Source organism: Symsagittifera roscoffensis, chromosome 8 (genome assembly GCF_963678635.1).
Source record: "Symsagittifera roscoffensis chromosome 8, txSymRosc1.1, whole genome shotgun sequence".
NCBI lineage: Eukaryota > Metazoa > Xenacoelomorpha > Acoela > Convolutidae > Symsagittifera > Symsagittifera roscoffensis.
The window spans coordinates 36,699,261-36,723,807 of NC_087069.1; the positions used below are offsets into that span (position 1 = coordinate 36,699,261).

Consider the following 24,547-nt stretch of genomic DNA (forward strand, 5'->3'; position numbering starts at 1 on the left):
CCTGAAATTTGAAGTTTTCATTAGATTTAAGGTCTATCGTGTCTTTCTGAGAATCCACCGAATCCGTTTTCATGGCTTTTTTAACTCGCGGATTTTTTGTGTTTTCTTTCATTTTCGGAAGTTTTTTGAATATGTCTCTTTTTTTAGATGTTAGTTTAGATTCATTAACTCAGATTCAGATTTGGAATAAGGGCTGTTCTGTTTTTTTGGCTAAAAAAACCCCAGCATATTGCCTTCGATTTAAGGCGTATCATGGATCCAAATAACCAGCTAGCCCAAAAAAAGTCTTGACCGCGTAGCTGCCCGCATTGGAGTTCCATGAATAAAAATTGATTATAACTGAGTTTCCTTGTCATTGTCCACAAAAGTGAAATTAAATCGATTATAATCAATTAAAAATGGATTATAACATTACTATTTCTCGAGGCAACAAAATCCTTTTTTCATACATTATAATCGATTTTTTTTTCACTTTTGTGGACACTGACAATGAAACTAAACTAATATTGATTTTTTTTCACTTTACTGAACGCGAATTTCAAAGCACAAAGTATTTTCTACGTTTTAAATTATAGTTGGTTACGTTTGTTACTAGTTGCTCAATGGATTTTTTTTTTACCTAACTTTGATATTTTTGTTACTTTTTTATATTACTCAACATTAACCCCCGTAGCATTTGCCCATTTAGAATCAACCCCCCTCTCCCCCCCCCAACCTAACGTGATCAGATGGGGGGTGGGTTTAAATGGGGTGTGGTTTAAGGTGGGGGGGGGTATGTAGGTTCAGGTGGGGGGTATGTGGGTTCTGTGGGTTCAGGTGGGGGGGGGGGTTTCGGGCGGGGTGTTCAGTTGGGGGGGGGGGGGTTCAGTGGGGGGAGGGGAGCAAAGGGGCAAACGTTGAGGGGGGAGAGCTCAACGGAATCTTTTTGCAATTTGAGTTTAGGTTTTGAAATGCATTAGGCCAGTCCGTACACTCGCTTAGCAAAGTTTCCGCATCACTCAATTGATAGATGCTGAAATTCTTGCAAAATTTTGCACGACGCGCGAAACAAAAATGAAGTGGAAAAATTTCATTTTTTTGTGATTTCCTGCTTATTATAAAATCCATTATAATGGATTCAAAATGAAATATAATGCATTTTGTTTTGGCGAGAAAAAATGGATTTAAATCCATTTTTAGTCCAATTTTGTCCCAATTTTATCCCATTTTTAGTCCAAAAAATCCATTATAATCGATTTGTTTTCACTTTTCTTAAATGCTGGTGAAGGTAAATTATTTTCCAAAGGTTTTTTAAAAGAGTTCGAAATAAAATTTCAAAAAATTATCGAACTTAACCTTCTCAATTCACTTATTATAAACTTTCGATTTTTTGTGGTTTTTGCCATATGTTAAACATTTCTCATTTACAATTTGAGTTATTTTTTTTTCAGCTAAAGTTTCAATGTTGAGCTAAAAATTGAGGGTCTGTTTTCTGCTTCCATTTTCATGGCGCGTTTATAAACTGCCTCAGTCTCTCGTTCCAAATTTGAAAATATGAGCCATAAGTTTTTTATGTAGTGGTAGCCTGATCTACAACCTCCCATCATTAACATTAACACAAAAGTTGTCCTACAGTGAGTCCTGCTTTTGGTGTTCTTCTAACCTAGTCATAAGATGTTGAACCGTCTGACAAACTTATATGGAATTATATCCGCGTCATGAGTTTTAGTAAAACACTTGTAATTTCTTGTAGTTTAACAAGTTCTTCTACAAGTTCTTCTACAAGTTTTATACTGAACTACTGAACTACAAGTTTTAGTGATGTGTCTGTAAAATCATTAAAACCTGGTTGTTGAACCCTTGCTGAACTTTTGCTCATATTTCATTCACGTTGAATTGCTGAAGTGTAACTTCTCTGATGTTTTTCTCATTATGGAGTGGAATAAATTTTCTAATATTAATCAATATTCCTGCATCAGTTTCTTTTGTTATCATCCATAGCATAGACTATGTTTTACCTCAATCCAAGTTCAATTAAAATTCATACAACGAAGCTACTAATTTTTTATTTGCTTTTTCCAGAGTAAATATTAGATTTGGATGTAACTTTTTGAGCAATAGAAACCTCTTCTGGACTTCCTTGCACAATTTTCAGGATAAAAATCCACATATAAAGCCAGGCTGCTTTGTGGTGAGAATATTTTAAAAACTCGCAGTTTGACGAGCAAAACCAAATGGCATGTTCGAATAATCATTTTTCCTGAAGATCTCTGACTTTTTCAAGGAACCAAATTAGACACTTCCCCCTTTAAATCTGTACTTTGACGCCTTAGACTTTGCTAGATACTTGCCGTCTTTAACGTTCTGTCCATTGTTTTTTCTCTTTATCTGGACATAAAATTTTTAGTGCTTCTACGGGCCCGGTTTGACGTCCAAAGAAGAAAAATGCTTATCATACAATCTCATATTCTGGAAAAAATGCTTATTTTGCTATTTTCATACACTTACTTTTGCTCTATGAAATTGTATGAAAGAGTATGATAAGCATTTTTTTCATGGAAGAAAATTGTATGATAAGCATTTTTGTCAACTCGGGGAATGTAAGCTTCGGGAATCTTTTGCATCAGAACGGGTTTGAACTTTTTGTCTTTGTGTTTGATGAATGCAAGTGTGGCTTCCATAGCCTAACCAAACTTTTGTATATCAAAAGCAATGCTACTAAATAGAACTTGGCCTGAATAGAACCCCAGGCCCAAAATTGTAGCTAAATTCAAATCTGTATCAGTCCTGTGGCATGTCTCTTTTTTCGCTGTACATGTCTGAATCAGACATATACAGATATGATAACTGTGGAAAAAATCAGGTATGATCAGGTCTTGCCCAGGTATGATCAGGCCTGTCCCAGGCATGCTTCAGATCTGATTTTACGTGATCATACCTGGATCAGACATGATCATACCTAGACCAGACATGATCATACCTGGACCAGACATGATCATACCTGATAATACATGATCTTACCTAGATCAAAAATGCTTTTTAAAAACTCCGTGGGTCAAAACTCAAATTATCAACTGACCAATTATAGACGCAATTACTGAAAGAAAAAACAGGTTTCAAATCTGAAATTGAACTCAAAATATGGTTTAAGCACTAGATATGGTAGAAGCACTTGACAATTTATAAAAAGTTTCGAAAAACAAATATGCATGCCTAATAGTTTTTTTTCAATAAAAATTATAATTTAATGTATGGATTTACTTTGAATTTCCCATTGTATTAAAAAAATGATCCTTGTTTAACTAATATTTTTTGACACGCGACAAAACAAGACACGCAACAAAACTTGAAATTCTCTTCAAAAATTTGAACTTATAAAAAAAGTCTTTTTTTTTTGTTTTTCAGAATAGAAATGGATAATATCGAACAAAAAAAAGGTTTTTTTTTCTGTAGAGAAAATACGTCATTTCTGGCCAGGTATAGTCATGTCAAACCAGGTATAATCATGTCTGACCCAGGTATAATCATGTCTGACCCAGGTATAATCATGTCTGACCAGGTATAATCTGCAAACGGCAATATTTGCAGATGTGATCACATGTGAAACAGATATGTTCAGAACTGGAAAACAACTATTGTCGGAAAAATGTATGATCAGACGTCAAATTGTGAGAAAAGTTCGGTACGGGACACTTGCTGGTTTTGCGTTCAATTTTGTTAACTTCTCCCGGTGTGATGTCAGTAACTGGTTCGAACGAAACGTTTGTTGGCATATGTTTATAAAGTCCATTTGTTTCACATACTCGCTCTGGCTGTCACTTCAAGCTAATACAGCGACTCACCTGGCTTACTTTCTGACCTAATAAAATGATTTTTTTTAAACTCTCCAAAAATAGATGCTTGGAAGCCAGGGATACGTTTTCTTGCAAGCGTTTTGAAAAATTAGTACCTCTTAAAACGATGAATCACCTTTCAGTCCTATAAAATCCAATATTATAAAGTCCATTTGTTTCACATACTCGCTTGACAGAGGCTCTGGCTGTCACTTCAAGCTAATACAGCGACTCACCTAGCTTACTTTCTGACCTAAGAAATGATTTTTTAAAATAAAATTCTCCAAAAATAGATGCTAGGAAGCCAGGGATAAGTTTTCTTGCAACCTTTTTGAAAAATTCGTTTTTCTTAAAACGATGAATCACCTTTCAGTCCTATAAAATCCAATATTTTAAAGTCCGTTTGTTTCACATAATCGCTTGACAGAGGCTCTGGCTGTCACTTCAAGCTAATACAGCGACTCACCTAGCTTACTTTCTGACCTAAGAAATGATTTTTTAAATAAAACTATCCAAAAATAGATACTTGGAAGCCAGGGATAAGTTTTCCTGCAACCTTTTGGAAAAATTAGTATTTCTTAAAACGAAGAATCACCTTTCACAATCTTCGCAAAACGGTGTAGCTTGCTTTTCTGAGAAGTTAGTGAGTTCGTTTTGGCGAATTAGTTTTTTGTGGGTTTTTGCTGTCTTGCTTTTGTTTTTGGAGTTTTCTTTTAATTAAGTCTGCATTTTTGTTGTTTTTAAGAATTTTTCTCTAATTAATGCAAATTTTTCAAACTCCGATGTGGAATATAATCCATTCTGTTTTTTTTATAATTTGTTTTCTGAGATAAAATCAGCGTGGTGGCTTCATTTTAAGGCGTGTCAAGGAATCGAACAACTGGATAGCCGAGAAAAAATGCAAATCCGGGTAATCGAAAGTGTGATATTTTCAGGAAACCTAGAGATTTAGGAGGAAATTAAGGCATGAATTACAAACGTTTTCGAAAATTTGTGCATTATCAATTTAAAAAAAAATAGTTTCTTTTGAATATTCATTGATCCTCAAAATAATTTGAACCACAAACTAAGTTACTGAGCGTTTCTTTTTGTTATATTTTTAAATACAGTTCTTCTTTTAATTTTTTTTGTGATGTTTCTTTCTTTGTTACTTGATTTCGTAGTTTTCAATTGCCAAAGTTTTTTTTGAACATTATCGTTGGTTCGACTTGAGTTGAGCAATTTTGCTACGACGAAAACGATTTAAAAGAAAGTTGGCAATAAACCGTTTTGTTTTAATTATTGTGTGCGCAGTGACCGCTCAACTGTTTCAAATAATTCATTTACAGCGCTCTTCATTGGTCATTACACGAGAGCATGAAATTTTTCTCCTCCACAACTTAAATAATGTGTTCTAGTGTTGTCAAAAAACATGTATAAAGAGCCCAAAAAAATGTTTACAGAGCGCTTATATTTCTAAGCCGTTTGTTGTTGACGAGGTCCGAGTGTGCCAATTAAAAACCAGCCGATGCTTTCTATGATTAACCACAATAAAGCAGTACAAGGCATTTAAAGTCTAACTCAACACTTGTTCCACACTAAAATCAAATCAAAATAAGTTTAGATAGAATTGCTCAAGGACAAAAAAAATTGAGCTAAAAATATTTTTCGAGGTTATTGACAAGCTGAATGCACATCATGATTTTACTTTTTTTAAAAAGATGGTGTTTAATTAGCCAGAGAAAATGCGCAAACAAAAAGTCACGTCTTTTTGTTGTCTAAATCAAAGTATACACAAACCAAGTACCTATAGAAAATACCTTTAGAGCTTTTGTTTTACACTTGAAAAAAAAACTTTTCAAGTGTTTGAATAGGAGAAATCCAAATTGGTGATGAATTTGCCCAAATAACAACTATCTATTTTGTAGCTTATTAGCAGGGCAAACAAGTATAAACTGTTTTCATTACCCAGAAATGAGGCTCTGTGGTTTTGCACTCGCCATAAAAAGTCGTTGTTAACGGAAGTTTTGTTATCCGCGTGTTTTTAGGAGTTTGCCTCATTCAGGTACAAAAAATTGCAGAAAAAACTTTTCCTGAATTGCAAACTAGCTTTCCACTGCTGGAAAAGACAATTTGAAAAAACCTATTGCCAGCATATAAGAAACAAGAGTACCCAATACACAAACCATCAGCTGACAGAAAATCTTCAAACAAAAAACTCAGCAACACGCAGCGATACAATACTACATTCACAGAAACATCTTTCTTCATGAGATCTGTTACAATATGGATTGATATACAGGATTATAATGTATTAAAAACGCTCCACATACAATACAATAAAGTAAAAAGTATTTTTTTAAAATAAACTTTACCATAAAGATAAAATGCGCCGGCCTATAGAAATCGGAGTTAATATATTTTAAATTGACTTCCTCAATTACATTTTTTGATCCTATGTTCTTTTTAATCTTTCTAATTGTCCTTTTTTTAAATCTGAGTTTAAATGATTAATTTTGTTTATTTTTGGTGATAAACTTACTTTAAATCCTACTTTTTAAAAACAAATTTCTATTTTTTTGGCTCTATTGATTTTTCTGATTTTTGTTTTTTGGCTCAACCGGAGCGTGTCTATTAAAAGGTCCTGTTATAAAATTGTTGATTTAACCATTTTCATCCGTTTTTTTCAACCCACCCTTCAAATATTGTTTGAGATTTAAGAGAGGCCCTATTTGTTGATTGGAGCTAATACAACGACTCACTTGGTTTTTTTTCTGACCTTAGAAAAGATTTTTGATAAACTACTAAAAAAAATTGGTTCTTTGGATGCCCGGGATAATTTTTATGCCTTTTGACATATCAATACCTTCTAAAGCTGTAAAAACCTATCTGCTTCGTTGGAACGCGGTCTATCTTGTCTTTCGGAGAGTTCATTGAGTGGGCTTCATTGTTTGTTGTTTTTTAGGATTTTTTATTTGCGAAGTTTTTTTTAAACAAAATCCTACACTTCTTACGCATTGTTTAAAAAAATTCGTGATGTCAACTTTTTTCCACTCTGATTGGGAATTTTGTATAATTTGTTTTTTTTAATTGAATTTGTTTTCTGTTTTTGGTTCAGATAATAATTGAGTTGTGGATTCATATCAAGGCGTGTCAAAGAGCCAAACAATCGGATAAATTCATTTCCAAGTAGCCGAAAACATTGTTTTGGATGACGGGAACTTCAAGGAGTAATTCAGTGAGAACTTCAGTGATTCAAAATAAATTTCAGAGAGCTTCTCAATATTTTTTCCAGTTTTTTTTATGATACTTTGATGATTTGATTTTTTTGTATATATTTTATGATTTCTGTTAATGTATTTCTTAAATTTCACGCAAATCTTTTGTTTTCAATTTTTTCGTTGGGTTGAACTGGGTGCCACAAAACAATTTGAAAACAATTTTTAGCTATAAATCCCGGTTTTTCTTTGTGCTACCAAGGGCAGCTCGTCTTTCAATAATTTAAAAACAGTGCTGTTAAATGATCAGTTACACGACAGCCTGAATTTTTCTCCACCTTACCCGAAAAGATTGTTGTAGTATTGCCAAAAAAATTGTTCCCAGTGCAAAAAAAAGGTTTATGGTAAATGGCTGCTCTTGTAATCATAGTCCAAGCATGCAAATAAATTATCAATTGATGTTTTCTATGACCAATCACAAGTACGCAATTCTTTAGGATTAAAGGTCATTTTCAAAATGTATGCTTAAATTGAAAAGCAAATCAAATAATTAATTAATGCAGAGGTTCCCAACAGGCGAATTTTTTGGAAGGAAATGCTCAAGGACAAAGAAACCGAACTGGAAAAAATTTTCGAGGGTAGTTTTATGGTGTTCAGGTTTCAAAAAATTGTTTGCTTTGCTGCAATTCATCTGATGGATGCAGCAAAGGTTGGATTGGGTATTAGTTTCACTCGCCTTCTAGCCTAACCCGCTTTGTAGTCTGAGCAGTAGGAGAGAAAGCCACCTCAAGCGAAGTTTTTGAGCACGAGGAGGGAACATATAACAATGCATTATGACCTCGACTCGATTCCTCAATTCAGCAAAACTTGATGCAACTCAAAAAAAAGACCACTACATTTGCACGAAACGTATCAAATTTTTTAAACGATTTTGAAACTAGAATTTTTTGACGTAAAAACAATTCTAGAAGTTCTGATCACAATCTTTGAATCTTATTCCCTGTGAAATCAGCTGCTGAGAATTGGACTCTGCTTATGTTCAAAAATACGTGATTTGCATAGATGTGTCAACGAAAATTTGTATCCGAAGATAGATAGCAAGTCTGAAAATGTTGAAGCAAACTTTAGGATTTAAATTTTTTGTGCACTCCTTAAAAAAACTTCAATTTCACTCTAACTTGTTCTGTTTTAGAGCCACGACACCTCTAAAGTACAGATCAGAAGTGACCAAATTGTTTGACGTTTCCTCATGTGCTGTTAACAGGCTGCTCTTTTGGGGATTCAACGATATTCGCCTCAATAGCCCCTTGTAAAATAAGCAAAGGCTGGGTTTTATAACCTCGGAAAAGCAGTATTAGAGTCGAAATAACGCGAAACAGAAAAAAAATTAAAAAATCAAACGATCGATTTACTGTTAAACCAAAAAAAGTTTTGATGTTCATGGTGCGTAAGCCCTTGCAGTAATATTCTCTTCAGTAGCCTTTGTTTTAACTTGAGCATATGTACCGCGAAATCCCGTGCAGGTAGTTATTTTGAGCAGAGAACCTTCCTCGGAATGCAGATCGCAAACTTCGCCTGTGTGCTCGGATCTACTATAAATTAAACTACTTTTGAAGGATTTGCTTTTGTTGTTCAGCTAAGGGAACAGCCTAATATAAATTTATGATAGTCCCTTAGAATCTTATCAGGTCTTTTTATGTTCCTGTGAAAGTTTTGTTTTCTCAATCTTGAAGATTTGATTCCCAGCCATTGATTCCCTTCACTTTCCTTCCCGATTTACCTTAATTTTCATTAATTGATGAAGTTCCAAAAATTTTTGACTATGGTTGAAAAGATGAAAAATTATTGTATAAGCTTCGTTTTTGTATTGTTCAGAATTTAAGAGTTGCACCTCACTCCATTATAAACAAAACAGAAGGCGCAGTCCACCGTTTTTTAGAAGCGAAGTTCTATCTTCTTAGCCAAATGGTTCAACATCTAATAATTAGAATAGACGAAAACCGAAAACAAGACTCACACCAAGGACAGCATCTAAGTCTAAGGCAGTGTGGAACTGAGGGCTCGATTGTGGAAATGTAATGAAAGGTTATAGAACAAGCTAAAATCAACGCCAAACTACTAACACACGCTCGATGAGCTCAAGACTGTTTGGCACTTAAATCATATTTCAGAAGTCGGAATACAAAATTGAAATATTTCCAAATCGGAAATGAGAAAAATTAGAAAAATTAAATTTAAAATTGAAAAAATTATAACATACAAATAATAAAATGTCTCAGAAAACTAAGTTAATTGATACAGCGCAAATTTGAAATCTGGAAACCTATCCTTGGTTGATTTTGTAGAATGTTTTATTTTTTCAAATGTCTTAAGATAATTTTATGATCAATGATCATTTCGTAAAAATTTAACTGTTTTAAACCTCACGATGCACAATTGCATATTACCCTTTGATCGATCACGATTGCGTAAATCACGATTGCGTAATTGACCCTTTTATTTCCTTCTAAGACACACCATTTCCTTCTTAGACTTTTATTTCACTCAGTGTGCCTGCCTATTCCCGTAAGAGTTACTTGATCTTTGGATCCAATGTATCGCTCTCTGAACAAGGCGCACAGCAGGGCAATCCAGAAGGACACCCGCTCTTTTTTTTATTCCCATATGGCTTTAATCACCTCTCCAGTGTCTTGGTTCAATGTTTGATATCTAGAAGATGAGAGTTTAGCTGATCGCGCTGAAACTGTTTTGACTACCTGGAAAAAGATTTTGGATGCCAGTGCGTCTTTTGGCTTAGAAGTGAAAAACACTAAGTGCGAGTTGATATTTCCAAAGACAAAGAGCTAACGTTAAAGCAGATATTTTGAAGAATTTCAGTAATCTTATTTCCCGTATCATCCTCTCTGAGCTCGTTATTCTGGGAGCGGCAGTTGGAGGAAGCGCTCTTGATTCGCTGCTTGAAGAGAACACAGTAGAATTGGGAGGACTTTGTGGCAACTTGAAAGAACTGGATGCTCACCTCTCGATTCTGCTGCAAAATTGCCTCAGCCTACGCAAGTTGTTGTTTTTTTTTGTTTTTTTTTTGGTTTTTTTAAACTGGAGCCCGACCTGCTAGAAAAACAAAACAAGACGGTCACGAACGTAGTGTCTGAGAAGGTCAACGTTATTGTGAATGGTAACTCCGCCATGCCTTGTTGTTTGCAGCTTTCGCTCTGAGGCCTTGGTCTAGGGTCTGTTGTCCAGCTCGACGGATTAGATGACGGAAACCTAGCCGTCGACTTTAAGATAATGCTATGAGACTTTTAAAACGGAAAAAAGTTGTGGCGTAGGCCTAAGCACAGAAAAACGCGAGCTTTCAGACAAACCACAAGGACGCAGTACATTACATTATTAATCTTGGGCTCCCTCATAGACGATTCTTGTCGCAAAAAACTGCTAACCGATAAAATAGCAAAACTGGAAAAATGTTCGGAGGTTAATGATAAGCTGGAAGCACATTATGGCTTTTATCTCCTAAAACACTGCTTCAATATGCTGAAGCTCTTAAAATTTTGCGTACAAGTCCTTGTTTTTTGAAAAAAAGAGTTTTTGGAAAAAAAAAACGATCGAAAAATAGAAATCTTTATGTAGGGTATAAAATGTAATAACTAATGATAGCAAGTTTTTGTAACTAGTTCTCCTATCAGCCAAAGGTTGCTTGGGTGTTTTTTCCGCTTGCCTACTAGCTTTACCTGTTTTTTAAGCTTCAGCAGTACGAGCGAAAGCTGCCTTAATTGGAATTTTTGGTTTGGAGCACGAGGATGGAACAAATGATGATGCATGAGAAATTTGGTTTGGTTCAGCAGAACGTTGAGTAGCTCCGGAAAACAACATCCAAAAAACCTAGACGGAGTCCAGTTTTGATATCAAAATTTCTCAAACGATTTTGAAACTATAAGCTACTGATGTAAAAAGATTCAATGCTTACCAAGATAAACTCGGATCGCAATGGTTGAATGTCACACCGTGTACAACTTCAGATTGAAATTATCAGATCAGTAGCCAAGAACTGCAATTGGACTCCCTGCAGCTTCAGAAATTTATGAAAAAACTTAGACTCGTTTGCGGAAAAGATGTAACCGATGATGAATAGCTTGGCTTATCTTGTCTCAAAAGTGCAGGGAGTTTCTCCAGGCATTCAGATTTGAATGCCCGCATAGAACAAAATTTCTTTTTGTTGAACAAAATCTTTTTGTTGAACGAAATAAAATTTGAACAAAATCTCCACTTACATTCTTTTTGTTTTAGAGCCTCGACACGTCCACAGGACAAATCAGAATCGACCAGACGGTTTGACGCTCGTCCCATGAGCTGTAGTTAGACAGCTCCTGTGTGATGTGACTGTAGTTGACTCCCTAGCCCCTAGTAGAAAATGCGCAGCTTCGATTTCTTTTTCCAGCACCGCTGCGGAAGATCGGAAATCTGACAAATATAGAAATTTAATTAGTTGGATATATTTTTCAACCACCAGTTCTTGAAGTTCAGGGTGCCGCCGACCCTAGCACTGAAATTTTTCTTAATAAACTTTGTCAGAACTTGAGTACGTGTACCGAGGAACCCAGAACTGAGAGTATTCTTAAGTAGAGAAAATATTTGACTGCAGAAAAAAAATGACTGCTGAAACTATTTTAGTTTTCGAGATATGGCGTATTTTGTGAAATTTTCATACATTTTCAAAATACTAACTTATTTTTTTTCCATAATGTGAAGTTCTTAACCCTGTAGTTGGTAACTGAGAGGGCAGGGGTGGTTCTAGGATTTTCTTGAGGGGTGCGGATTGAGAAAAGTTTTGACGAAAACAATGATATATTTACAATGAGAAAATAAACAAAATTAAACAAAATTGAGTCTTTGATTTTTCACGTCAAATCTGTCGATGACCTCTTTGACCTTGATTTCTACATCTTTGTGGATGCAAATTAGCGTTAATTTTGAGAGTCGGTCCTCCTTCATGTTGGAGCAGAGGTAACTTTTTTGTAGTTTCATGCTCGAAAAAGAGCGCTCAGCAGTGCATACCGTCACTGGGAAGGTAGCACTAATCTAGAGCAAAGTAGAAATTACTGGCATTGTGGCTTTGTGACACACTCTGAGTGCAGCTGTGAAGGTTTCTGGGTTATCGGTGTACAGGGGCAAGCGCCACATGTTTTTCCAAACTTCGAACTCGCTGAGGAAGTCACCATCTGGAAGTACTCCTTCGTATAACTGGACCAGATCATCAAAATCTTCCTCCTTTGCATCCTTCTAACTTATCTAACGGGGTAGCGGCTTGCACACTTGGACACAAGAAGAAGCTGCTCCAACGAAGCGTTCCTTGAGATCCATCAGGACAAAGTCAAGAAAGGGCAAGTAAACGGTCTGTCTGAAGTGAACATAAGCCGTTGATGCTATAGGAGGTCTGCCTCTTCTACCCTCTATTTGAATATCCCCCAACTTTGCGGCATCAGAGGGACTTTTTCGTAGCGGCCACTGCCTTCACCATCGCGCCATTGTTGAAAGAGGTGACGCAAGTCCCGGATGTGATCCATTGACTGAGACAAGGCAGAAGCAGAAGCGACAGTAGAGTCCCTCTTGGATCATGGAGGAGGTCAGAAACTGGTATCTTTCCGGGTGCTGGGGGCCAAGAGTTCGCTTTTCTTGTTTTCCCTTTTTGGTCACAAGTTCGTATGGCCAAACTTGCAGTGGAGGTTTGTTGGGAGTGTCCAGCAGTGCAAACTTGATGTCCCTGTCCATGTCCAGTGAGCTGAAGTTGTAGATACCGACGTCAATGTAGGATGGAGAGCGTAGAACTTCCTCAGAGAGCGGAGATATAGAACTAAGTGATGGAAGAGATTCATCGTTAATGGTGGCTAAAGGAGCCAATGGCTCTAAGAGCGTTGAAGGTCCAGGTATGGGCGTCTCAGGAGTGGTTGATCCAGGATTGTCAGGCTCAGGAGTGGTTGCAGTGGATGAAGGTGGTGACTTCTTGGGTCCACTGGTGAAGAAACCCTTGAGCGTCTTGAAGCCAGAAGCCTTGGAGTCCTTGGGAGCAGTCCGCTTTGACATCTGGAAGGTTGAAGTTGAAGTCAAGGGTCCAGACCAGAGTGCAGAGTGAAGTCCAGCGAAGAAGATTTTAGAATGAGCTAGGTAGTTTTGAACGGGGTATATATACTGCGAACGAGGCAGGTTGACAGGTACCTGTTAGCAGGTACCTGCCTCGAGTCCAAAAATGAGTCCAATTTGAAGCCTAAAAAAAGACGCATTTTCACACCTTGAATTTTCACACCTCAAAATTTTCTTTGATAAAAAGGTCAAAGACACCGGCACCAAAGGCGCCCTTTGAAAAAAAAAACTAAATCGTTCAAAGGGGGGATCCCTTGGTATTTGTTAGGGTCAAATTCTTGAGGGAGGGCATCTCCATTCCCCCCCGCCCGCCCCTAAATCCGCCTCTGTGAGAGGGTACCTCAGGTTTCTCAATTTTTGTCTTCAAATATGACTGCTCGAATCTGGTGCTTTTCCAGTTATTACGTTTTTTTTGTGATTTTGTTTTTAAAAAAAATTCAGAAAACATAAATTTAGGTATATTTTCCTAAATTTTGACATTCTTAACCCTGTTGTTGAGGGCGGTCAGATTACTCTCAGGTTTTGCTAATCTTGCCTCCAAACATGACTGTTCATATCTTTGAAGTTTCATCAGATACGACGTCTTTTATTGTTTAAAAAAAATTTCATAAAACTGAAGTTAATTATTTTTAAAATTATCAACTGTGTAATTGGACGCTGATAGAGTACACTCAAAGGATGCAGATCTTTTTTTTATTATATGCAATTTTGTCAAAAATTTGAAGCACCGGAAGTACGTTGCACGCTAATTATTATTCAAATGCGGGCATCCTTATCTCGCCATGGTTAAGTTTTTTCAAAGCATTATTTTTGCATTTTAACGAAAGAGTTTTTGCACGTTTAAGCTGTATGTTTTATTGCAGTATTTAACAACTTTTTCTGTTGTAGCTCGACTTCAGTATTTTTTGACCAATTTAGAAATTAGCAACCCAAAAGTGGCATGCTCTGTGGGTTACCCTTGAGGTTGCTAATTTTGCCTCCAAATATGAATACCGAAAATTTTTTTAGTTTACGAGACAAAAAAGTTCTTGTAAATTTACAAAGAAATGATATTAAAACTTGACTAAAATTGAAATTCACAACCCTTAAAATCGGGCGCTGTCGATGTTCTTTCAGGATTCCCGAATCTTGCGTCACATTGTGACTGCGCAGATCATTTTAGCCTTCGAGATATAAAGTTTGTAACATTTTTTACAAAAAAGTTTTAAAAAAATTGCAATTCTTGTTCCAAAGTGTGACTGCACAAATCTCATTGATCCGAGATATGATATTTAACGATTTTTTCAGAAAATATTTTTAAAAATTCCATAAAATTTAAAGTTTCTAACGCTGCAGTCCGATGATGTCGATGTAGTTTTGAATTTTTCAAATCCTCCCGTCAAAGGTGTTTGCTCAAATGTTTTTGGCTTCCGAGATATGACGTTTTTCCAATATTTTCAAAAATGTTTTAAGAAAATCAATGGGAGAAAAAAATTTCGAAATTTGAAATTCGCAAACCTACAGAGGGGTGTTCTCTCGTTTTAAAAAAATTTTTGTCTGGATTCAAAATATGACTGCTCAACGCCTTTTTGGTTTCTTAGATATGACGTTTTTTTCTTTTCCGAAAGTTTCCGAAGTGCTAGTTTTCAAATCATTGCTTTTCAAACTTTGAAATTGCAGAAACAAAACTGCATTCAAAGAAAAATTTCTTCATGAGATATGTTCAATAACGGATTGCTATAAAACACTAAATAATGTATTAAAAAACGCTCTGCATACAATACACTTACGGTGAAGTTAAAAAATTTTTCCATAATCTATACCCTGAAGATAAAGGTGTGAAATCTCATGAAAATATAACTTGGAGCAAATTCGTTTGAAGTCCTCAGTTACAATAACCGATTTTCGACTGTACTTTTTAAAACATGCTTGTAGTTAGTTTTTTTTGGCTCTGAGTGTATGTTTAGTTTTTCGACTTTGTAACAGTTTTGAAGTTTTTATCTCGATGGTAAATCAACATTTGTCGATTCATCTGTTTTTTGTCTTCCTCAAAATGATTCTTTAAATTTACAAGTTACTTTCTCGGAATGAAAAAAGGGTTGAGTTATTCTTCCCTTCCGCCTTTGTCTGGGTGGCCAAGATGGCAAAGACTCTTAAAATGCCTATCCACTGTTTCAGTCGGCGCTAGTTCCGGCAACAATAAAATATCAAAGAGGCTCGGAGGGGCGGAAAAAGATATCTGTGCGTCATGTAGAAGCACTCTCTTCTAGAGTAATTTTTTTGCAAAAGTTTCTGCCTTCAATTTAGCGTGAAGCTTCTTCCCTTCCTTCTGCCTTTTAGTTATTTTCTTCTTAAACTCGCTCTCCAGCGAGTCCTTCTCTATTTCGAGAGCTTTAACTTATAATTTCTTCTCTTCAATGGCTCCCTCCTTTTGCAGGAGTTTCTCAATCCCGTTGTTAACCTCAATTTGAGAGCGTCTCAGTTGCTCCCAGAATTGCAGGCTTATCACCCTCAGCTTCTCGCTGTTATCTAAATACCTCTCCGCTTTACTTATCTGACCCTTGAGGTGGATCATCTCCTCGCAAAAAATTGGCGCCCGATTCACAATAATTGTTGGTTGGGGTTGCTGGAGTGGCGCCACAGTTCTTTATTTAGTATTGATGCTTACTTCCCTGAATACATTAAGCCGCACCACCTCCTTAACTTCAAACATTTCCGGCAGAAAAAAAAACAAAATCCCGACTTCTGGTTCCTCTGGGTTTCCTAAAAACCATATATATATATATATATATAATTTTCTTAATCCCACAGTCTACACTGTGCTTTCATTTCTTTTATCCCACCGGTAACATTTTGTTTTCATTTCTTTTATTCCTAATCCCAAAAGTAGCCCGTGTTTTGTTTTAATTGCACTCAAATATGTCCTAATTTTACTCGTTTAAAGATGCTGTGTTTATGTGACTTACTTCCTGCTTTATAAAAACATCATCCTGTTGCCCTGTGCATTGCACGTTTGTTTCCCTTACCGAACATTGTTTTTCTTTTTTCCTGTCTGTATCTACGTCTGGAATTTCTCCTCAAGTGTCTATAAAACATCCCCAACGGGTTTAACGGCTGGAATACCGCTTCCTTATTGGTCCCATCCTTTATTAAAACTTTATTAATCCTAAGATTTTACATAGAAGATTTACTGTTGGCATAGTGATTGCGACTATTCTAGCTATTACCCAATAACGGAGCATCTCTGTTTCCATTTTTTTCAAACCATGGAAATTATAACCAGCTGTTTAATGGAACTTATAAACCAAATGGTGCAATTGATTATGAGCATATTATCCGTTTTGTCCCAGGAAGACCTCCATTCCTGTTTTAGTCTTCCGACTATGTTTCATTAGTTTTGACAACTGACTGTCTGTCAAATTTTTATCCGCGAAAAGACTTCCATCGCTAATATCAAAGGAGCTCAAAATTGCATATTTTTTGCCGGTTTCTCTAATTCTTTTTGGCGTGCGTATCAGTTTCAGTTGTTTTGCATTTGAAACTAAGGAACCATTACCTAATTCAAAAGCATTGGGATATACTTTATTGCACAGCGTGAGAGTATAATTCCGATAAATTACTCCGCTGATTGGGTCCATAAATCTTATGCGCAACTCGCTGCCACTATTTGTAACTTCCACCGGTACTTCTTCTGTGCAGAAGTATTTTTCGGCGAATTTGACCTGGGTTTTTGCACATTTATGTATGTACAATAAACCCCCTCATTTTCAGAGTGTTACTCACGAGGCAATTTTTTTTTTCGTATTTAAAAATTTACCAGCTTCCGTTTTTTTGCTAAATGCCAAATAATGTCATCTTCGTGCTTTTCCAGAACACGCAGTATGTTTTCATTTGGTAAAAATTCCCAAGTGAAAACGTATCTAGTTCACTTCATTTTAAATCTTCAGTGGTTAATCCACAAAATTTGCTGACAAATAATCAAATGTGGTTTCCTCAGATGTAATAAACGCAAAAAGGTGGCTTTTTTTCACGACTCTCCCTAAATTATGGTTTGATCCCTTAAAACTTCAACAGCAAACGACCTCTTTTTTTTCTGGAACTTTCAATTCGCCCTGATAGGTAACTACTGTTCTTTGTTGCCAAGAGCAAAGCGCTACTTGAGTTCGAAAACTTTGCTAAGGAAAATACTGCTCCTTCAGTTGTTTTCGCAACGTTTATGTACTTTACCGAATCAAGTTCGAAACTCCTGTTCCCCCACTTTCGCACTTGTTCTATTCCCGTTGGGTCCTCAAAAACCAACGCACTACCAGTGCTTGCTATTTTTACTTGCGCATACAAGGTCCCAATGGTTAACTCCACATCGATCAGATCTTAGCCCATAATTTTTTTAGAAGTAGGCGAAATCCATTCCACTAGATATACACATTTGACTCCTCTATTGTTCCTTTTCCTTCCTCATGAAAGTTCTTGATAATTTCACTTTGAAACTATTTGTAGTGTCTGATGCTAAGATGCTATCCACTTTCTCCCGAGGTATTGCAAAATCCTCGTTTCTAAAGCCTGGTATTTTGGCCTTTTTTCATCTCCCATAATATCTCACACTCTGATTCACTCAGTGGATAGAAAGTAGGAATAAGCTTGCAAAAATTACGCAGGTTAGGTCGCATCATCCCACCAGCTGCTTTTCTTAAGAGACGTCCTTAAATATGACGCCAAATACAGTCATATCCCTGAACAAGCCCATTATAATATGCTGCAACTACAGCGCTCCTTCAATCAGTTTCTACACATGGTATATCTCATATCCAGTCGTACTCCTAAAATTCCTGAGGCGTAAGCAATTTGGACATAGTGCTACTTGTTCGTATATAGTGGAAGATATAAAATTTAACTGTACACACTGGCCGTCAATGATTACAACTTCTCTAGATGAGCAGCCAATCCTCGACGAACTCTGTGAGTCAAACTTCCAACAACTAAAAAAAACTGATGGAAATCACTAGACATTCTCCTTAGTAACAAACCGCTTTTTGTCACTAGCGTAAAACTTGACAATCGTCTGAGAAGTTTATTCAGTTCCGACCAGTCGACTTGTTCATAAAAGACCCCAGCCATCAAACAAAAACTAGATTCTGCCATTTTCGCTTGCAAGAAGGCAAACTGGGAAGAATTGAATAAATTCATTCTCAACACCCCTTCCAACCATATTGCTTGAGGAACGTTGAACTGATGCTCGATCATTGGTACCAGTGGTTACACCAAATACTACAGAAATTACTACCAATCACTACAAAACACAGGTCTGAACTAGCTCTTTGGGTGGGAAACGATCCTTTCAACCTCATCAAAAATCTAAATACTCTTCAACTAAAAACTCAGCGAAAACCTACCTCATCGAACGAAGGTAAAATTAAAAATCTGCGAACTGAGCTAACACTGTCCCTTCAAAATGACCAGTATCTCAACCGAAAAAAAAATGCTTTTTGAGAATGGGAAAATTAGCGAAATTCAACCATATCTGCAATCGACCACCAAATTCAGCACGATCCCTTCAGAGATCTTACTAGATCCAAAAATAGCCAATATAGACGCTCAAAAATTTGAATTGCTTAACACATATTTTTAATCAGTTTTCACCCAAAACGTCAACTTTGGGAAAAACAGAACGACAAAGTAAGGTTTTTCTGAACAGTTTCAATATCACTATCTATGAAATAGAAGATGCTCATAACAAGCTAGACGTAAATAAGGCCAATGGACCAGACAAGATTGGTAATGTTCTTCTGAAAAACCTCTCAAAGTCACTACCAAAATCACTTGCAATTATAGCGACATTTCCAACAAAATTGAGGATCAGCGAAATCCCACCATTTTTCAAAGACGGGGATAAACAAGGCATATAAAATTACAAGTCGATCAGACTGCTCTTAGCATTGTCAAAACTGCTTGAGAAACTAATATCTGAGAAACTGGCCCCAACTGTCTACCCAACCCTAACACCAGACCAACTCGGTAATAGACCTACACGAACGACGATAACAAACCTAATTGAGTATCTACACGAGATTTTAGCTGCCTAGATTTGCCAAACTGCAACTACCTCACCACCTTCTACTTGGACTTTCAAAAGGCATTTGACCAGGTCTCGCACGGAATCCTTATGGAGAAATTATCGACTTCTAGAATTGGAGGAAATTGTTTATCTCTGATACACAACTATCTCTCGAACCGGAAGCAAACAGTGAGGCTTAATGATACAATTTTCCGGAGAGCTGGAACTCTTCAGCGGCGTTCTCCAGGGCTCTATAGTCGGGCCGCTTTTCTTCCTTGTCTTCATAAATGATCTACCGTTGTGTGTCATGTCCTCAACATTTGTTATGCAGACGGCTACAAAATTGTTGGAGACAATCCTTTAACTCTCAACATAGATGATAGGAGACGTTGGAAGTGGTGCGAGGAAAACTGCATGTCAAGGATCCTGAAGAAAAACAAAATCCTCTCTATCAAAGGATCAGCTACGATTGCACTCCCCAACTACAGCTTCGAAACCACTGAAGTAATGAAAGATCTGGGCATCTTGATACCCGACACGCTCTCTTGCACGCAACACGCAGAAAAGAGGGCTGAAAAAGCCGTAAAAGCTCTCTTCGCACTCAAAAGGAATCTCTCAAAGGCAACTTTGGCGACCAAAAAAAAAACGCTTATATCTGTTACGTTGTATCAATTCTGAGCTACAGCTGAGCCATCCGGAAACCATCAAAAGGTGACTTAAGTCTTATAGAAATTGTGCAGCAGAAAGCGATCTCGTGGATTATCATGACAAGCAATAGCCATATCTCCTATAAAACCAAATCGTAAAACTTAACATTCTTCCTCTGTCTCTTTACCAAGAGCTTCATGTTGTACAGCTGTTTGCAAAAATACTAGCTGGAAAAGTTGACATCGATTGGAGAAGACAAGTAATCATCACTGACCTTGGAAACGCGTCTGATGAAATGCGAGTCGGGTTTCTGGTTTCGGGCATGTTGTCTTGCTAATCTATACAACGATACTTCAAATGTAACATATTGCTTCACCCAGAATGCAAAAGCAGACTTCTAGGAATGTACACGAGATTTTCAAATCTCGCCTCAACGAATCAGATACAGGCGAATGCAACAACTGTAGAGAGCTGAAGAAACTTATGCGTATAACTGAAACCTAAGCTTTGAATACTGAAATGACTGGGTTTGTAACATTCGCTCGGAAGTACATATCGACAGAAAATAAAGCTAGGTTATGAAACGACTGGCTAGCGTCTAAACACAGCTCTACATGCCTTTAACCGTGTCTGCCAAAGCCAGTTTTTGTGTGGTCCTTTCAACATCGGGTCGACAAAATCATTACTGTTTTTGGCTATCGGCCAGAACGCGCATATTAATTTATTTACATGCAAAATAGTTACATCCTAAAAACATGGCTATTACTTATTTATTATATTACTATTGTTTTTGTTCAGTAGTTGAAAATCATCATATCCATCGGAGATGGATCAACCCTTTCCCTCAACTCCTAGCTTCTCATTATCTGAAAACGAATTTGGATGTTATTAATTCAATTCAGGACTTAACCGGAAGGTAAAAGTTGTAAGAATGGAGTTTCAGCTAGCGAAAATCGTCGTTCTGGTTTTCGCTCATTTTTGGTTACTGCGAAATGTCAAGTTCGTGACGTCTTTATCTCAGAACGAATTTTATTTTGTCTTTTCTTTGACAAATTGTACGATTTGCGGATTCGTCAAATTGTACGATTAGCACAGTTAATCTATTAAAACTGCCAATCTTCCCATTCGAATGTCCCAATAAAAAATTCGATGTTGCCATGCGTTTTCGCGCCATTCTGGTCGAATGTCAGTTTTAAGCGAACCGTTGGGTTTTATTCATAAATCCTCTGTTATTATTATTTTTTTGCATTTTTGTTATATGCTTTTAAATCAACCAGCGCAAAAATAAATGCTACTCTTTCAAATTGATTTTAGTTATCTGTCTAAAGAGCAACACAACAATTTTAAAAGATACGAGAAATTCATAACCAACAGAACAGTTACTTTTTTTTATTGCAGTGCTTGGTTTTCGGTATTTTCTTGCATTAAATGCTCAAAGAATACACCCATAGGCTTCCGGCAAACTGTCAAATGTTAAGAAAGTGTTGTTTACGCAAGCAAAGCTATAACTCATACACTATAACTCTCTTTTTTTACAACCTAAGTCGCAAATTTTGTTGCAAAGCAAATATTATTGCGACAAAATGTGTTCATTTTGATCAATAACCAGCTATTAAGTACAGCCAATGCTAAGGATATTAACACAGACTATAATTTTACAAATATTATTAGTAGCAAAAAGTTCGGACCGACAGAATTAAATAAAATGAGCAATCAGTTCTTTTTGGACGCTTTTTTGCATGCAAAATCTGAAGCCGAACAACCTTGATTTTTTTCAGACCAAATTCCAAATGCGAGATTGTCGATTATCCGATGATTATGCTAGCCTAACTTTTAAATAATGCGATGAACATCCAGATTTTACTATAGAACAGTTATCAAAATTAGATAAAAATAGAAATTAGAGTTATTTTCAACAGCAAAAAAAAACAGATTAGGCCGCGGAAAAAAAACTAAAGGGAAAAATTGGAAACTAATCGCAGAAAACATTAGCCACCCTGAGCAATAACTTTCTTGTTTCAAGGTTTTTTATTCGACGCTTCGGATGCAAGTGGCCGCCGATGTTATAGGTTTTGAGCGAAACTATGCTTTATGAACTTTCGACGTTATGTTTATTTCAGTTTTAATTTCCGATGGTTTCTAGACAGTTGCTCTTTCAGATGCTCTTTCTAGACAGATAATGTCTGTCCGAACTTTATGCAACTCTCTATAGCACTTTAGCTTCAATGTATCATGGATCTGTAGCGTAGAGGTAGGGAAGAAGATCCGCAACAAAATAAGAGGGTTCGAACCTGGGCAGGTTCGGATATTTTTAACTAACTTTCCGGTATTCTAGTTTAAATGTGTTCGCTCTATAAATTGAGGAATGTTTGTTATTTTTTTAAAAAAAAATTGATTTGTGATGCTAATGTGTCATAATTGGCTTGCGTCACTTAGCAATTATGTAGACTCAAGGTTTTACTAATTCTGTTATTCCCATTAGCGTTATCGGTCATATTTTTGCTTGTGTATGCGAAGTGCAACTTCGCCTCTATGTTAAAAACAAAATCTCGGACGTTTTTGCAACTAAGTGCATCCTCAAGGTTATAATAATAAACTAATTCAAATGACACATCGTTCAATGATCTATAGAATTTTACAAACAATTTTGGTTCTCATCCACATAGTGAGAAATAGCCACTCACAGTTGACCTCTAAAATTTATTTAAAAGAACCCAATGACCTCAATTCTTTTTATGTGATGTGTTTTTGCTTTGTTATTGTTTCGAATTACACATGCGCATTTTCGATTTAGAAAACCAAAATTTTTCTGCAATCGAGTTTGCAGTGTTAACTCGTCGCGCGTATTTCCGCACTACTTTTCGTCTCCTTTTCAGTTTTCCCCTCCTCAAACAAGCGTCAATTTTACTGTGTAACGAACGAGGGGTTGTACAAGGTAAATAGGTTTGTCATCACCTTTTTGGTATTGTTGATTTATACATTAACCACCTCGCAGAATGATTTTTAAAATTCGATTGTCTCATTTCAGAAAATCATTTTGCAAAAAACGGGATTTTTAGGAAAAAAACTACAGGAGTTTAGGCATGCTGAAACAACTTTTTGAGGAGGTCAAAACCATAATGTGCATGCAGCTTGTCAAGAACTTTGAAGTTAGTTTCCAGCTCAGCTATTTTGGGTAGCCGAAGACTACAAGTTTAGCATTTGATTTGAGTTTTGTTTTTGGCTATACTTTTTGAAATTGACCCAATATTGGAGTGTACTGATTACTTGTAGTCGGTCGGTAACTAGCTTTGCTTTGTGTGCTTAGGCTCAAGCCGTAAATGTTTTTCGATTTCAGTATGGTTTTAAGGACTCAACACTATCTCATAGTCGTCGGCTAGAATAAGGTTTTTGAAATACGAAACGTTTTGTTTTGGTTTCAAGCTTTTTTCACATCCGTCTGTATTCTTTCAGGGGTTAAATCTGTATTTCAGGGGTATTTCTTTCTGTAAACAGGGGTTAAATCTTGTGGTTACTTTGTTGTGTTCCGACCTCTGACATGATGAAATTTCCATGCAAAAGTAACTCTGTTTACTGTAAGCGCAATGGTATTTGTGCTGCACCAGGTGATTCGAATAAAACTTGATTCAACATACTTTCCCCATTAAGCTAGTTAAATGCTTTCCGTAAATCCAGTGTTAATACAACAGAACTTCGGGTTGTCATTACGTTCTATTAAGTTTCTAAAGGAGTGTGCAGCAATTTCAACGCCTCGTTTAGTTCTCCATCCCACCTGACAACTCCCAGAAAAATTCTCGCTCGGAGAGAGTTTTGTCTCCTGTGCATTTGAGGCGATGTTTCTGAGCGTGTTGCCGATAGAATTTATAAGAGCGCTCAGTTTTGCTCTTAGAAAGAAAGGAAAGGTCTTAGTAGTTTGGTTTTTTTCCTTCTCCAATGAGGTTTAGGAGCTTAGTTAGTGATTTCAAAAATCAGCCCCGCATGTCCATTTGATTAAATACTAAGGTCTTTAAAAGTTTAACAACTTTGTCCGGACCGGTGCTCGAACCATTTTGAAAAGACATGATAGCTTTGTATACCTCGAACTCAGTTTTAAAAAAGTTTTTATTCGGGTTTGGGGCATTTATTTTGGCTTTTTTGGGTTCTTAACTGACAATTTTTTATAGCCAGGTGTCGAAATCGGTGCTATCTTGTCCATAAAAGCGGCAATCTTTATTCATCTGTTAATGTTTTATCATCGAGCTTTCTGCTTATCAGCTTCCTTCTCTGTCGGGGGTGGGCTTGAAGCTCAGGGTAGGTGTATAAGGAAAATGTTTTTTTTTACAGAGCTCATAGCTGTCGCTTGTTTACGACTAGTTTTTCAAGTTGTCCCAGAAAAAAGACAAGAAAAACGTAAATAAACCAGTCAATTAGTAAACTTTTCTACCAATTTTTCATTTGTTTTCTTCGAAAGACTTTCCGTCAAGGGAACAGGCGAGTCCTTAAGTACAATCTTGAGTACTCGGAACATTTGAAATGGCTCTATTTATCTGGCTTTATACAGGTGTCTGTATTTACGAAATGGCTGTTTTTGCGTAATCTATTTACGTAATTAACATTAACATACTCCTTACGGTTGATTGAGATCATTGTGGTTGTAGGCAAACTTTACTATTCATTTGAAACATTCATACCACTAACATACTCAGTTACATAACGTCATGTTTATTTTAAAAAACTTGATC

General features: G+C 36.5%; 1 protein-coding gene across 1 annotated transcript in view; it reads left to right on the plus strand.

Annotated features, from left to right (window-relative positions):
* Positions 1 to 24,547, plus strand: part of LOC134853360 (flotillin-2a-like) — a 424,983-nt gene that overhangs the window by 96,470 nt on the left and 303,966 nt on the right. The gene's annotated exons all lie outside the window — the stretch shown is intronic.